The 16,128-nt window shown below is 38.3% G+C and overlaps 1 protein-coding gene across 1 annotated transcript in view; it reads right to left on the bottom strand.

Annotated features, from left to right (window-relative positions):
• LOC136293346 (sodium channel protein type 2 subunit alpha-like) overlaps window positions 1–16,128 on the bottom strand; it is a 125,684-nt gene that overhangs the window by 53,440 nt on the left and 56,116 nt on the right. The window contains exons 5-6 of the mRNA XM_066190010.1: window positions 15,139–15,202; window positions 14,635–14,712 (exon numbers count right to left, since the gene is read on the bottom strand). The gene's annotated coding sequence lies outside the window, so the exon portion shown is untranslated. The remainder of the gene's footprint in view (window positions 1–14,634; window positions 14,713–15,138; window positions 15,203–16,128) is intronic.

Raw genomic sequence — 16,128 nt, 5'->3', positions numbered from 1 at the left:
TGGTAACATTAGTATTATGACCTAATAAACATGATGGAATTTTATTAGATGTTTCCAACAATTATTTTAAAACTTAGCCATTTCATTGCACCTTGATTTTCCATAAAGAAAATGAAGACCTCAATAAAATGGCCAGAGAGCATGACTGAACAGACATATGATTTGGAAGCCCTTAGAAAGCCAATGTGCTTTGTCAGTGCTTTGTCATGAACTTTTTAGCCCACAAACACCACTTACATCAGGACTTCTCCCTCAAATTTTTGAAAAATTTTTTTTTTTTCCATTTTGGCAAATGAAAGAACACAGGAAAAAAAGGAGGAGGGGGGCAAGGGGAGGAAGAAAGCAACTCTCCCACCAAAGTAAACACAGAGAATGTGAAAACTGCTGTAGAATGTAAAAAACATACAGCAAGGAGTACAGCCAGACCTCTTTCCATTCCTCTTTCTGGCCAGACAGGCTCCCTATATCTCATTTAATGGTCTCATTAGTGTAATCTGAGTCTACTTTCTGTGCTGGTCTAATTTCCTAGAAAGACTCAGCTACTGTTCTGCAAATGGATACAGGCTTGGATGTCTGGTAAAACCTGGCTCAATTTATAGTATTGTGGGGGCAAAATTCCCACATCCATTCTAGAGCTTCCTGCAAACACAGTGAAAGCAGAAAATGGCATCAGCATACATCAGCTCAGAGATTTATGGCAGGATATTCTTGAAAAGGTTCACCTGTTATGTTCAAAAAGTATTTTGCTCCTTCCAGTATATTACTGAACTTTTGTATGTATCAGGAAAAACTGTTTACTAATGACATCCATTAAAAAAGCCACAGAAGCAGAATAAGCCTGCAAAACTGAAATGAGGGTTCAATACCAATTATTCCGTTCAGTTCAACAGCCTAAAACACAATGCTGTGTTGGTACAAGAGACTATCAGGCTGTCAGCCTCACTGACAAAGTTCACTATCTGCTTCCCAATGAAGATGAGAGCATGAGAAAGTGAGAATATGCTAGAACACTTCACACCATGATGGCATTTAAAACTGCATTTGCTCACTTTTTGGCTGGTTGGTTTTTTTTTTTTTTTCTTTTAGTGGAGATTCAGTTATTTAAAACTGATTTTAGACCCATTCTGTGATTGGGTGCATTATAAACAGTGGCATTACCATCACACCAAAATATCTCATTCCTGTAGAGAGAACTTTTAAATGCAAGTCCACTGGCAAGGTTTAGTCACAGAAGGAAGCTTCCCTTACGTGTCTGCTTTGGTCCTTACCTCCTGTGAGTGATGTTCCATAGTATGTTACTAGTTTGTACCTTGCTAGTTGTCATCTGCATATACTGTCCTATTCAAATTTTATGGCACATTAATATTAAAATTTCACTTACATTATTAAAAAATCACTTAATATTAAAAATTCACTTGCTGTGCATTTCTGTGAATTTACAAAACCCACAGTTTTTTATAAATATGAAAACTAATGTAAGATCGTGTCTTCTCTTTGACACAGTAGCTATGGAATAGCCACAGGAACACGCATCAAGCCAAGGTCCCAGGAGGGCACAGACAAATAAAAATGCTTTGAGGATTCAAAGAAACTCCTCCAGCTGAAGCAGAAAATATATACACAAAATATGTACATCTTAACAGCAATGTAGGAACTTGCGGAATATGGTAAAATTACAACCAGCACAGCACCTAGAGTGGACATAACAGAATTACGGGAAGCATTGATAGCCTTTTTCCTCATGCCAAGTTCATCACAAAAAACCCCAAACAAACCAGGTACCTTCATCATCATCTTTAAGCCAACTGTTAACCATATGAAATCCACATCTATGTCAGTGGCTGAAGTATAGAGCAAGAGAGCATTTCCTTTGGTTTTTCTCCATGTTCTAACAATCAGAACTAGTTTAATACAGAATTTCTTCCTATCACAAGTGAAAGACAAATGGAAAAGAGATTGTGAAAGAAACTTGGAAAACAGGTTACCTGAATTCCAAGTGTTAGAAAGTGTCAAGGTGAAACTAGTTTGATAACCACATGCCTCTTTCACAAATAAATAAGCCCTGGATTTACTACACTGTCTGTTTTGCTTAGTTTTATTCAGGGGCGTAATTATTTTTTAAAAGAATTTTTTTTCTTACGAGCACTGAGTCTTCCTATAAACAGTGGTAATTCTCTTAGTCTTTATCAGTCATTTTCAGACATTCATGTGATCATAAGCCAGAACAAAGGAATTTCAAGGCAAATTTGGCAGTAGTTTTCTCTGGGGCTTGAATCGAAAAGTCTTAACATTTTCTGAAGTATTTGTCATCCTTCATTCCTTTTTATTCTTGGCTTTATATTGTGAGACAGGTTTGCATTCAAATGTATCTGACATTGCATGGAGTTGGCAAGAATACAACAGGAGACTTTCTCATACAAAACCCTCACCACTGGAGACTAAAGGACAGCTGGAAACACATCTCATGTTTTCATTTATTTTCCGTATTTACTTGCTTTTGAAAATTACTCCTGTTCTAGATTGTGGAAACAAAAATTACGGACAAGAAAAGTGAACTGGATTAGATTAAGCTATTATAAAACAAAATCCCCAAGTTATTGCTACTCTTGTGCCTGCAAAGGAAATGATGAACAAATAAACAGATACAACAGTATCCTCTAAAAGAAAACAAAACCTGCTGAATGAAAAAGGAAAGACAATTCTGAAATATTAATCTAATTTCATAATTTTTTTTCCCCACTGAACACGTTTTATCCTCTGCATTTAAATTTAGAGTTTCAAAATCAAGACTGCACTGGCTGATACAAATTGCCAGCTGAAAAATTAATAAGAGGCGGCAGTAAAACACTGTATCACACTGGATTATTGTTAAATAATAAAATACTGAAATATTGACAATTATTAATGATGTACTACCATTAAAAATACTAGAATATAGCCAGGAAAATACATTCTACAACCAGTTTTACCTGATTGAAAATCCATTTTAAAGGATGTCACTGCTTGTACAATGAGAAGTAATATTCAGCAATTACGTATAAAAGATTCTTGAAGACCAGAAAGAAAAGAACAGACTTCTATGAGCTTTTTCATTATAATCTTTAGACAAAGATAAATGTAGCGTTCTCGTTCAATCACCTTTTCTGGTCATTGACAACATATAAAGAATTGGAAAAAAAAATTTCTTTTTCACCTGCAGGTTAGAATGCTTTTATTTATCTTTATTTTCGAGAACTGTGCTTAAAAACACAATGATTAAGAATAAGGAGACAAAGTTCATCATTTTATTGACCTAGGTTTTTTAAATTGTGAAATATTCAAATTGCTTGCAATCATTTTATTAGCAGCAGGACAAAAAAAAAAATCTGCCAAGTTCACACTGCCTTATCAGGGTGTGTCACTTGGTAGAAGAAAAAGAACTGCATAGAAATGTGTCTGCCAATAATGTTTATTCAGAAGTCACAGAACCATCTACTGGCTTGGAATCACCTGCCTTGAACTCAGGGATTCATAACCATTCTGAACAAACCCACTTGGACCCTTGGTGTGGCTCAACACATCAGGCTGGACAGGGCTTTGAGCAACCTGATGGGGTGAAAGATCCCATCATGATGCCCCTGATGACAGGCCTGCCCCTGTCTCCAATACAGAGAGTCAAATATCCTTTTGACCATTAAAGGCCCCACTTCCCACACATGCAAGCACTTGGTAAGAGTCTCGCTTTGATTACTACTGCAAGATCAGCACAGGAAACATCCAAAGACGTCCTGATAGTTATCAGTGTTTGCTCACCATAAAATCTAGAGCCATTAGGAATACTTTCAGAAATGACACTTGATAATCATTCATTTTGCACAACAAAGCACCAGATGAGCACGGACAACCTACAGACAGATGTTTGAAACTGTACCTAGAGCAACAGTAACTAAAAGTAGTCATGAGCATATAGAGGACAGGGAGTGAAAAAATCCTCCCTCCCCCCACCTGCCCCAAAAACCAATAAAACCCAACCAAAACTAACTCTAATCTTGTTCCTCACCGTAGGCACACAACTGCTCTTAATACATCTGCAATAGTACACAGTTCCCTATAACAAGGGAGTCTTTGCTTCAACTGCTATCTCGCTGCAGAAAGCAGCAATTAATGATGCTGTAGTTGTGCAATACAGAACAGAATTGCAAGGCATTCACAGAAAACAGACATTAAAAGAGCAGGATATAAAGTGCAGCAGTTGGTTTAAAGAAAGTAATTTTTTTTTTTACATAGTACGCTGCTATTTTCTACTTCAGACAAAAAGAAAACAGCTCTTTCAGTCCAGACCACCAGAGCCACTGTACTTTGTCAGCACTGTAGAATGACATTCAGCTTCAAAACCTTCTGCTTCTTCCTTCCCAGCCATAGAGTAGGAATAAATAATTTAATCAAGTATTCATCAGGAGAGTGGAATATCCTATTAGTCTGTGCCTGCATTCCTTCCCCCTCACTTCTTTGCATCTCTTAGATTTCCAGAAGTGTACATTATTCTTTTTAGCTTAGCCAAAAGAACAGCTCTATGAGTTTAAGAAAAAAAAGAAATTAGTATCTGCAAATTCACGTACAACTTTCTAAAGCTAGAAGAGAATACATACCCATTATAAACATAACATTACAGCTTTTAGAAAAGAGACAGGAAGTTCACAATGTGAAAGAAACTAGAGGAATGGCACTAAAACACCATTTTTGGAAAAACAGTTACTAGAGACCTCTTCAATTAAACACCCATCTCCATCTAAAAGATATCAGCAAGCACACGCCTGATGCAAAAACCATGAAAAAGGATTTTGTGGCAAGTAGATTTGATGGTAAACACACTTACATCTCTTAAATTACTTGCAAAGTACTAAGCTACTGCCATTTGACATATTTGTCCAAAGATGGGAGGAACATTGTCCTCAATCTGACTGAGAACAGATTTTTAACAAAAAAACTTGAACATCATCCTTATTTATTATTTTCTGAAGGCTGTAATTTTATTCTTTTTCGTCATTCATGAAGTAGTATCTTCACTACAAAGAAGGAGAGAGCTTTGATGAATTTAGTGAAAGGACAAAGATATAACAAGAAAAAAAAAATAAAATATGCCTCCAGTGACCAGATGGAAAGAAAATGAAGGAAAGAAAGACAAAACAGGTGATCATGGCTATTAGGTGCTCGAGACAAAAGGACTCTTCTTTCATTCAATTTATTTAATCTAATTTAAAAAATAATCTTTATTAGGCCACAGAAACTCCTATAAAATATTATCAAATATTATCCTAAAACATCTTAAATGTCTTCTTGCCTATGACAGTCTGCCTAAAAAGAAGAACTGATAATTGATACATCACTTGAAAGACAAAGTAAGATTTAAATCCTAAAGCTTGTAAAGGAAAATTATCATAAAAATTTTCACTGGTTTTACTTCCTTACAAATTCTTTAAAAGTCATGCAAGGCATCACTCCAATTCTGAAGTACATTTTGCCACCAAAACTGAGGATCATATTATTAATGAAGTGAATAACTTGAGAATAAGTCAAGGGCTCTGTTTATAAAAAGACCTGTATAATCTTTTCAACAAGGGAAAACGTAGTAACTCCCTAAAAATACATCAGTCAACCTGCAAACAGAAAAATAAGTTTCCAAGAAATAGGATCTGAATCCAAATGTAAGCTAATTCATACATTCTTCTTAATAAAAGTAGTATACAATACAGAACTCAAAATTATCTAACACAGCAGTCTGCTATGTATTTACATGCCTGAAAATCTCTTGTGTAGGCTATGGAAAAAATCCAGGCTGTGTTGATCAAGACTATCGTACCTAACAGGACTGTCTGCAGGGAGAGACCAAGGAAAGTACCCTCTTATACCCTCTGAGACAGACCAGGAGATCAACAGCCCTCAATGAACAACCACAATCTCAATGCCGAGCAAACGCGCAGCTCCCAGGCAGCAGGCCCCAGAAAAAGGCACTGATGGATTAAGGGCAAAGAAGCACAAGTCCCAGCTAGGTGGCACACCTTCAAAATAAACATTTCCTCACTGGCTGGCCAGCTGCTCAGAAGGCACATTTCTCATTATTATAAAGAATTTGCATGCTAGCTGAGCAAGCCGGATGGTCAAGAAGTATATTCACATTAATTATTTGGGTACTAGAAACAAAAAGCTCCATCCTGGCTGATGTCTGATCAAATATCAAACATTTCCTCTACACATGCAGCATAAGAACTGAACTCACCTGGGAGGGAAATCAGTGCAGTGGGTGGAGGCAGCTGGGGGGGGGGTGGGGTACATCGGAAGGAAAGGGTGGCTATGGTAAGGGAGTTGAGGTGGGAAACAGTCAAGAAATATTGAAGAAATGGTGGAAAGAAAAGAAATACAGCAAATGCAGTAGAAAAGGAAATGGGCTTTATATAATCTGTAATAGCTTAACCCCTTGTATGTAAGTTTTTTATACGCAGTGAAAATAGTTGGGCAAAATACTTCACAGGGGTGTTTTAAATAGTCTAAGACACGTATTATACATTCAGGAAACCCAGAGATACACTAATGAACACAGTAAGATTTTATATTTCACACTTAAGGCACAAAAAAACCCCTTATCAATGTTCCTGTAGCACAGTAAATCAGTGTCTATAAAAGCATTGTAAAGTTACGTGCACTTTAAAATTAAATCAAAGTGAGTGCCAAGATTATGCTTGTATTTTGTTATTTTACCTTTGTAGTATATCATCCCTGATTATCTATTCATTTTCATACCAGGATAACGTGTTCAGTGAATCATAGTTGTCCAGACACAAAGCCAAAGAGGCAGTCAAATGCAAAGGGATTTCCTGTTTTGGCCCACAATTTGGTGGGGTCTTGAGAGCACCCAAGACAGAAACAAACTAGAGATGATGTGCCAGTTCCTGCTTTGCGTGCAGCACAAATGGCATCATCTCTCTGTACTTGCAAGTACCTGGGCACAGTACCAGTCCTGAGGGACCCCAGCACTGCCCACCCCTGCAGGCACACAGGGGACAGCTGCCAGAGAACACTGCTCCAGCCCCTCTGCAGCACTAGGTAACACTGCAAGGGCACACAGAGACACCTTAGGTCTCTTGGCCACTCAGGCCCCACTAAAATATGGCAACTTCAAACAAGATAATGTATGTCACAAATACCTCAAAAAATGCACAAAAGAGGCTTGATGGAACATTGTTGCTGTTTTTCCTTATTTAACTTGTTGAATTGCAGACAAGAAAATTTCATTATGAGATTTTCAAAGAGAGAGCCCAGTCCTCACAGAAAACATGACAGAACTTCTATGGAAATTAGAATTAAATCTCTCTTTTCACATGTGAAAATACATCCAAATTTCTGGAGGGCGAGCGGGGGCGGCTTTGTCTAGTACACAAAAACTGCATACAAGATTATTTTTTCTTCTAAACTTCTGCTTTGACACTAAACTTCTAGAACAGATTTCTTCCACAACTTTAATAAAACTATTTTATTTATTCTAACCTTATTACATCACAGGGGAAAATGCAACCCGTACTTAAAAATTTCAGAAAGAGTTAGTTTTCTGTCTAGAAATCAACTAGTTAATGGTGACAGAGACCTTAACAAGAGGAAGCAGACAATTAATGGAAAATCTTCCCTGGTAGCAGACAGTGCGCTTTGAACACAAGTGCTTCAACCAGTGCAATCACTCATCATTGAGGATGACTCAACCCTCTCTAAGGAGCATGACATCTGTGATTATTATTGATAAATACATCCTTGTCCTGGGCTGAGTTTACAATTTATTTCAATGGGAAAGGAAAACATCTTTGAAGATTAAATTATACCAGTTCTGTTGCCATGTGTTCTGGATTATGTGTACTTGTGCAGTCCCAAAGGACATGCTGCAGAAGGCACCCAACTTAGCGTCCCCATAAAATAATTAAACAAGGACACATACTCTTGAAGGATCAGATCCAGGTACAGTATTTTTCTTCGGACTGGAATAAGATGGAATGTCTTCTACATGCTATAACCACTTATGAGTATTTATTATTAATACATATGTGAGTATGGATTAAAAATAAATTACATTTACTTAGATGAAGAAAAACAAAGTGTTTTTCAGCATTACCTCAAAGCTTCATCCTTGCCTCAAATAAGAGAAACAAGTTTTATGATAAAATATTGAAGGCAAAAGCTGTCAATATCAACGTTGTATTGCTGGTAATAAAACCTCAGGCTAACAAAATCTGTTTAAAAGCCCACAAAATTGATCATGTCTTATACTATTTATCTGCACTTTGCATTTCTTTTAACGTGTGCAGCTTTAAGATCAACAACCTGTTTCACCCACTTCCATTTCTCTCTTTTGAATTTCATCTGCAAACACAGAATAATAATTTAAATATGGAAAGGGCAATGTTTGCTTTTGTGTCTCTTAGGAATAAGATAAAATTATCAATGCCTAAGATTTACACAGAACTTCTATCTTCATAGTCTGCACTTGTATAAACCTTAGCTAAAGACACCTTTAGATGACCAGCTAAAAACTGCAGTATTTTTAAATATAGGTAACAAAGAAGAAAAAAACAAGAGCCTACATGAAACTCTCCTCTTGAAACCCCAACACAGAGAAATAGCAGGGGGGTGAAGTGGGGCTGAAGTGGTGGGTGCCATCAAAGCCCTTGGACTGGCTAAAGGCCAACATGGCCCTTGGCAAATCTTGCAGCACCTTGTACACACCTCTGACCATCCCAAATCTCTGTGTGTGATGCACACACACAGCTCTCTCTGCCTTCCCACCCTGACACACCCTTTTCCATCAGGATCAGCCAAGAAGCTGTTGTGTTTCTCATAGTGAGATCAGAGCCAGCATACAGGATAGATTTCTCCTATTTGTCTACAACAGCTGTGTTTGGCAAACAATGACAACAACACAGCAACTGATCAGATTCTAACAAAATAAATTTTCAGTCCACTTAAAAGCTGAAAAACATTCAGACACACATACAACTGACATGAAAATGGCAGTGTCAGACCTGCCTTTCATTCCATATGAAAATTCACACCTTAACAGTGCTGTAGTGCTATGCATCAAATGTAAACATGTCATACAGTAACACTAATTTTGGGGCGGTTTGGTGGGTGGTTTCATTTTGGTTTGGGGGTTTTCTTTGATTGTTATTTTGAGGGAGGTTGTTTGGTTTGGGGTTTTTTTGGGTTTGTTTTTTTTTGTTAATAACTCAAATGCACATATCTGCTAAAGCTCAACAAGTTCAACTGGGAAAAATAACATTAAATCTACCCTTACACAAATTAATTTCACTTTTTGCATCCCACTCAGACTAGAAGTTTTTTTATTATAATCCAGGAGCTGTGAGATATTTTGGTGAACAAAGAAACATTAAATACATTGGAGTCCTCAAGCTCAAAAGGCAAAATCTGACTTTACAAAAGGAGAGGGAAAGGGGAAAAGCTTTTGTTGTGACTAAAGGCTTCCTTTTCATAAATCACCACACACTTTTGTGTAAGGATTGTTCCAAATAATTTGTTTTCCTATTAAGACTTTTTTCTTTTTTTTGAGGCTGAAGCAGTGCCACTTATGGGAAGCACAAAGTGCACTTCTACAAACGACTTCTCTTTGTATAAAAGTCGTGACAAACCAATTTGGTTGAACCAAATAACTTTGCTGCACCTGAACTATAAGCTAGAATGCCAGAAGTTTGCAGTTAAGGAAACAGGTGCATAAGGAGGAATAACGCATTGGTGTTAATTCTCTACAATACCCAGCAGATAAGGCTGCCCGAGAGGAAATTCTGCTGTTCTTCCTGGCTTTTCCTGTTGCTCTCTCCTCCGTGCTTCTCCAGTTTTTCCACAGATGTGGTCACCACTGCTTAGCAACCAAGGGGACATGATGACACAGAGGAAAATCCTCCATCTAGAGCTTACCCTGCTCCACCTACCCAGCAGCAAACTACATCTCACAGCAAATTAGGAATAATATGTTTTCTTTGTTACAGGAGAGGTACCAAGTGGGACCTCACATGTAGCTTCATGCGAGATGAATTTTCTTTCCATGGTGGGTGCACAGGAGAGATCTTAACAAGCTGGAGGAGGACCTGAAACTTGTCGGTAAAACAGCTCCCCAAATGCTAATGCCAGGTAAATCAATACATAAATAAATATAAGGGGGAAAAAAAGAAAGAAACAAAAGAAAGAGAGAGAGAGAAAGCTCCGACACCGCGGGGATGGGAATGAGAAAAGCGAAGACATGAGACTCAACCGAACACGGCACCTACTTTTACTCAAGGGCTCCAGCCGACCTCCACGGAGAGCCCAGGCATCTTAGACCCAAGTCCGGACAAGACCCCGCCAACCCGCCGGCGCACAGACCCCGCTCACCTCTCCCATGCCACAGGTAGGTGCGCTCCGGGCGCCGCCGCTCCGCGCTCCGCTCCCCGCCCCGGGAGCCCCGCCCGGCCCCGCCCGGCCCGGCCGCGCCCGCCGCCGCCGCAGCGCCCCCTCGCGGACCGCGCGGGCACCGCCCGCCGGGGGCGTCCGGCCGCGAGGGCGGAGCGCGCAGGGAGCGCGCAGGGAGCGCGCGGTGAGCGCGCAGGGAGCGCGCCGCCGGGAAGCTGCTGCCGGCCGGACAGAACCGCGAGGGTTGGACAGCGCGTTCCCATCCCGCCGCCGCCCGCCCCTGACCTCCAGTCCCACGGGGAGCCAGAGCAGGGTGCTACCGCCGCCGGGGGTTGCGCCGTGGCGTGGGGGTGACTCGCCACCGCTTGGGACAGGCGGAGGCGGCAGCCCCGGGGAGCCGAGGCGGAGTAGGGTCGGGACGATGGAGAGCGAGGGGCGGCCGCGTCCCTCGTTCCTGCCCGCAGCGCCTCCCGTCCGCTCCCGTTCCTGGAGCCCCTTCCCGTGGCGCGCGTGGGTCGGTTCCAGTAAGCGCCAAGGCACACTTCCCTCTGCTATTCATTCACGTCCAATGCTAAACGGGTTTCCGAGAGGAAGTCATGGTATCCTTGGATGTAATTCAAGGTAGTAACGTAATACATTTGCCTTAGGAGCTTTTACAAGCATTTATGTGTGGGTTTTTTTTTTCTACTGATGACTAACTCTAATACCTTCTGAATCTCTCTTGAAAACCTGCAATGAAAAACAAGCTAGCTTGCAGCTCAGTAAGAGAACTGGTGTTTTATGTGATACATTACTCCATGAAGTGTCTCAAAGAAGTTATGTTCTTGTTTAGAGAATAAATATGTCCCCCTTGCTTTTGGATGTGGACAACAGACAATAATTCTGTGCAGATTTTAGGGGGAAATAGACACCTGAAGATCACTAAGCATAAGAGTCATTGAGCATCGTTTTTACAATGTGTATCTAAACCCCTTACGGATCACTAGCTGTAACTAAAGCCACAGCTAAGCCTAAGTTGAAATGCTTAGTCCCTAAGGTAAAATGCCAGCCTAGCACTGCTTCCCAGCACTTTTCACAATCAGTGCTTCCTATTCCTGAAGGCTTCCTGCTGTGGCCTGGGCACATTGTCTGCATCGATTCTCTTGTTCCAATGTTCCTAAAGCTTTGGTGCATCTTGAGGGCTGTATAAATAGGTCACAGCTGTAGGTTTTGTCTGTGGTCACAGCGTAAGACCATAAAAGTCACTGGAAATACCTTGACTTCCCTGCTGCTACAGAGCAGGGAAAGGCAACACAAGCTAGTTTTGACAACAGAGTATGAAAATCCCAAATATACCATATCTGTCGAACCAGAATGCCAATTCTGTAATACCAATTGTTTTTCCAAACTTTATAAATAAATCTTCACCTCTGTTACTCCATTAGAACAATAAATTATCAAAACTCACAAGCATATTGGAAAATATTCTTACATGATCCCGATTTCTGTGCTTATGTTTTCTTGTCCAAAATCTCTACTTTTCTTGATGCAGCAATAGGATACCATGACAGGGAGGAGGACATGCTAAAAAGCCATTTTCCTCTTCACTTCTATTATTTTAGCAGAGGCAACAGGTCACAAGTTTCTGTAGCACACTTAAGCCATTTCCCCATTACCTGATTTGGTAGCAGCATCCAGCCACATGGAACCATACTTATGGATATGTATATATACATACATACATACATATATATATATATATATATATATATATATATATATATATATATACTTACTTAAAACAGTATCCATATTATTCCTGACTGGCTGCAAGAAACCAGCTTGAGTATATCCATTTAAATTAAAACAAAAAGACACTCATTTCCTGCAGTATTGTTATTGTAACACTATTTGATAACATTTATACTAAGAAGCTGTAACTTAGTACAGGAGGCACCTGATTTCGGTGATTACAAATGAAATCCTTTAGATTTCTGCATGCATTTAAAAATGAATTTTAAAGTGAAAGAGATCACATGCAGAGAAAAATTTTATTTTTTCCTCAAGTCTCAAAACTCAACCCAACTAAAGGGATTTTTCCCCTTTTTCAATGTTGTTTTAAGTTATTTCCATTTTTTTTTTCTTTTCTTCATCATTTCCACATTTTAGTGATGATGAACAATTCCTTTCTGAATGCCTTGTCTATGTTGAAATCCGTAATATTTCCATATATATTTCTGGAATAGTCATGTCTGTCTTAGGGACAGACAGCCCTGTGATATTCCATAGAATGAATATTATGTAGTCAGCAAATAACAAAAGTTCTTTTAAAATTAATATGCATTATACAACCAAAAGATTTTCTTACAACACAGAATGCTAAATTAAAACCAAATATGTAATTTGTTATATTAAATTGAAATGGGTCATTCAAAAACATCCCTACACAGCAGTCCTGTTTTCCATCTGTTTATATAAAAACATCTACTCCCGTTCATTACTCAGCTGCAATTACTCAATGCTAGAGTTGCACTGACAATGGGTACACTACAGCTACTTTACTTATTTGATCTCTGGTTTCACAAACTTTTAGCAATGCACAATACTATAATAATAATGACATCACCATTATTACTACGACCATAACTGTAATTGCAATTTAATAAGTGAAAAGGGATGGGCTTTGTCAGGTGGTACAACCTGTTTCCAAGGGAGAAGAGAGAATTGCAATATTTAATTTGATAGCACCACTCAGTGTTCAAAGTCGATATGGCTTTGTAGTCAGTACATTTCTTAACAGCTGCATTGCCACCTGAAGAAAAAGTGATGACACTATTTATGATCTCATCAACCATATATATGAAAGAAGCATGGATACAAATGCACTGAATATAAAGACATTGGAAGAAAAATTTTTAATACCTATCTTGATGTAAATAACCCATATGGAAGTATGCAGGATGGAAATCACTGCAGTTTGTTACCAGCATCTTTTCTCCAAAAGCTAAGACATAATTTTGGTATGTTTAGTGCTTTAGTTCCTTTTCTACTTCGCTACTTACAGTAGATCATCCTGAAGAACAGTACAGACTTTCTGCCCATGCTTGCCACAGAAGAACATTATACCATGTAATCTGCTAACGTTTTATTTATGAACATGATCAGCAAGGAGATGGTCAATAATTGGTTTCAGAAAGTCTTGGCTTGGCATTCAGCCATGTTAAAGTCACAATGCTTGCATTAATGTCATGGTCTCATCACAAGGATTGGATATCTGGGAAATTAAAATTATCCTATTTTCTTCTCCAGCAATCCTTTTTTCTGTCAGTAATGAAATATTGCTGTCTCAGGACTGCTTCACTGATGTCTCTGCACTGCGCCAAGATCAGCAACTTCCTCAACAGTCTGAAAAAATCTTTCATTGGAATTTTTTAACATGTATTTATTTTAATCTTCCCTTCCTCTTAAGTTGTAGTTTTAATTTTTTCTATTAAAGTTGTACCATCAGACTTCACTATTGACATTGTCCAGCTAGGTGTTTCTTTCTGGCATTATATTGTCTATTTTCTCCTGACTTTCCTTTACCATATATTCTGTATTTTAAGATAAACCATTTGCAAGATGTTTCTTGATGAAATGAGTTAATATTATCACAGACAATATGTGTCCCAAAATACATAGTATGTAAATAATTAGCCACAAAGCCAAAAACACAGTGTTCTGAAATGCTGTTTCACCAAACTGCCTATTAATTGCAGAAAATAATGTGTTGCTCTGTGTGATTCCTCTGCTCTTCCATAGTATATCTAGCACTGGCTTGAACTAAAGAAACACTGGACTATTATCAGTGATGAATTAAGATCTTAATGAGTTAGAATGTGACGATGAAATTATCTAACTATAAAAACAAAAACAAACAAACAAAAACCCCAAAAAGCCAAACAAAAACCCTGAAAAAATAAGCAGCAGTCAGAATTTCCAATTACAAATTTTCCTGTAGAACACCCATTCCAAAGCAATGTAGAAGCAGTATCTGAAAGGTCTCACTGGGCTGCAGTGTCAGTGGCCTCAGAGGATGCACAGAAAACACTGTTTCAAAACAACAGTTTGAATGAAGGGAAATGATGTACTGCTTTCACTCTTCCACCTGCCCACCAACAGTGGTCTCCAACATCCTGCTCAAGACTTGCATATTATTTATTTACATATAATTTATATATATATATTATTTACCTTATTTTACTGGAACTTCCATCCACAAATGCATGTTGTTTACAGGAGGCTGAATTGAACTTCTTGACTTCTTGTTGACTATGAGAAGTTTTAAAGAAAATGAGCATTTTTAAAACATCTTTTGTATTGCTTGATGTTTCGTTTCAATATGAGTGACTAAGTCAACACTGCAGAGAGATCAAACTAAGGATTTAGTACAAAACTGGCAACATTTGATTATTGATTTTACCTTTGAAACACGTTCTTTTGCCATTTCACAATAAAACAAGACAAGACAAAGTGTATGGAAAAATTCATTTTGCAGAAAAATGTATTTTGTTTCAACCTTGGGTAAGCAATTCATTTGCACACTAATATGTAACCAAATCTGCTTAATTTTGAATATTAATAGAAATAATAATACAGTATTTCGGTTTAATAACTGATTAGTTTGTCCTGCAGGAGCACATCAAATCTCACCTGGATGTGACATGGATTTTGCATGTATCTTTCCAGTCACATTACCTTGATACGTCCAGAAGAAAAATCTTCGGCATTGCTGTGTATGTCTGTGACATCTCTGTTACATCTGAGAGAATGGAATATAATAGATCAGAAAAGTGTGGGTAGATGAAAAATATTATTAGCATTTAAAATGCCATTTTATAAGCACTTTTAGAGTAGAAAGAAAACAAAGAAATATGTATGTAATAATAAGTTTTTACTACAAAATTAAGAAAATATTTCTACTCATAAAATGGGTTTGTGGAAATCTCCATTTTACAGCTACATCAATGTAAGCCTTTATCTCATTTTCCAAGGTGAAAACACACATAGTAATGCAGATGAAGTTCGATATACTTTACATATATGAAATGCATATCTGTACTCTGACTTAAAACCTAAAAGAGTGCTCATAAATTAATATTGAATTTTATTGTGGGCAGAGATTAGGTGCTTTTCAAAATTTATTTATTTAAATCAAGTCTTACCCTAGCCATTCACATTTACTGTCTTTTTCCTTATATGTTGACTAATTTTTGTGTCCATCAGTTTTAATAATACTTGTACAATTTATACTTGAAATTGAAAGAGAAATTTGTTATTGAAATCAAAAGCAAAACTTCCATAAAGAGATTTTCAAAGGACCATACTACGAAGGAAAAAAAAATATTACTTCAAAGAAAGCCTCGTTTTCTACATTAAACATTTTGTTACTTGTCTACCTACTGTAGTTATTGTGCCCTCTGTGTCGTTTTGTAAAAACCAAGTCGACTAAGCCCACTAAAAAGTCTTGGAGTCACCAGGACTGTGTGCTCCCAGTCTCCATAAGAGGGCACCCTCACCTAACAGCAGAACGTATTTTAAGAAAGGCCTTTCGAAAAGCTTTAGGAGGGAAGAAAACCCTCAGGAGAGTAGAGAGAGAAAAAGTCACTAAATGCCCCATCCAGCCCTAGCAGTGTTCAAGGCCAGGTTGGATGGGTCTCTGACCTGGTCTAGAGGGAGGTGTCCCTG

This window comes from Chamaea fasciata, unplaced genomic scaffold (assembly GCF_029207755.1).
Source record: "Chamaea fasciata isolate MVZ Bird 193981 ecotype frontalis unplaced genomic scaffold, bChaFas1.0.hap1 SCAF_8, whole genome shotgun sequence".
In the NCBI taxonomy this organism is placed as follows: Eukaryota; Metazoa; Chordata; class Aves; order Passeriformes; family Sylviidae; genus Chamaea; species Chamaea fasciata.
This window is presented reverse-complemented; position numbering and strand designations above follow the sequence as displayed.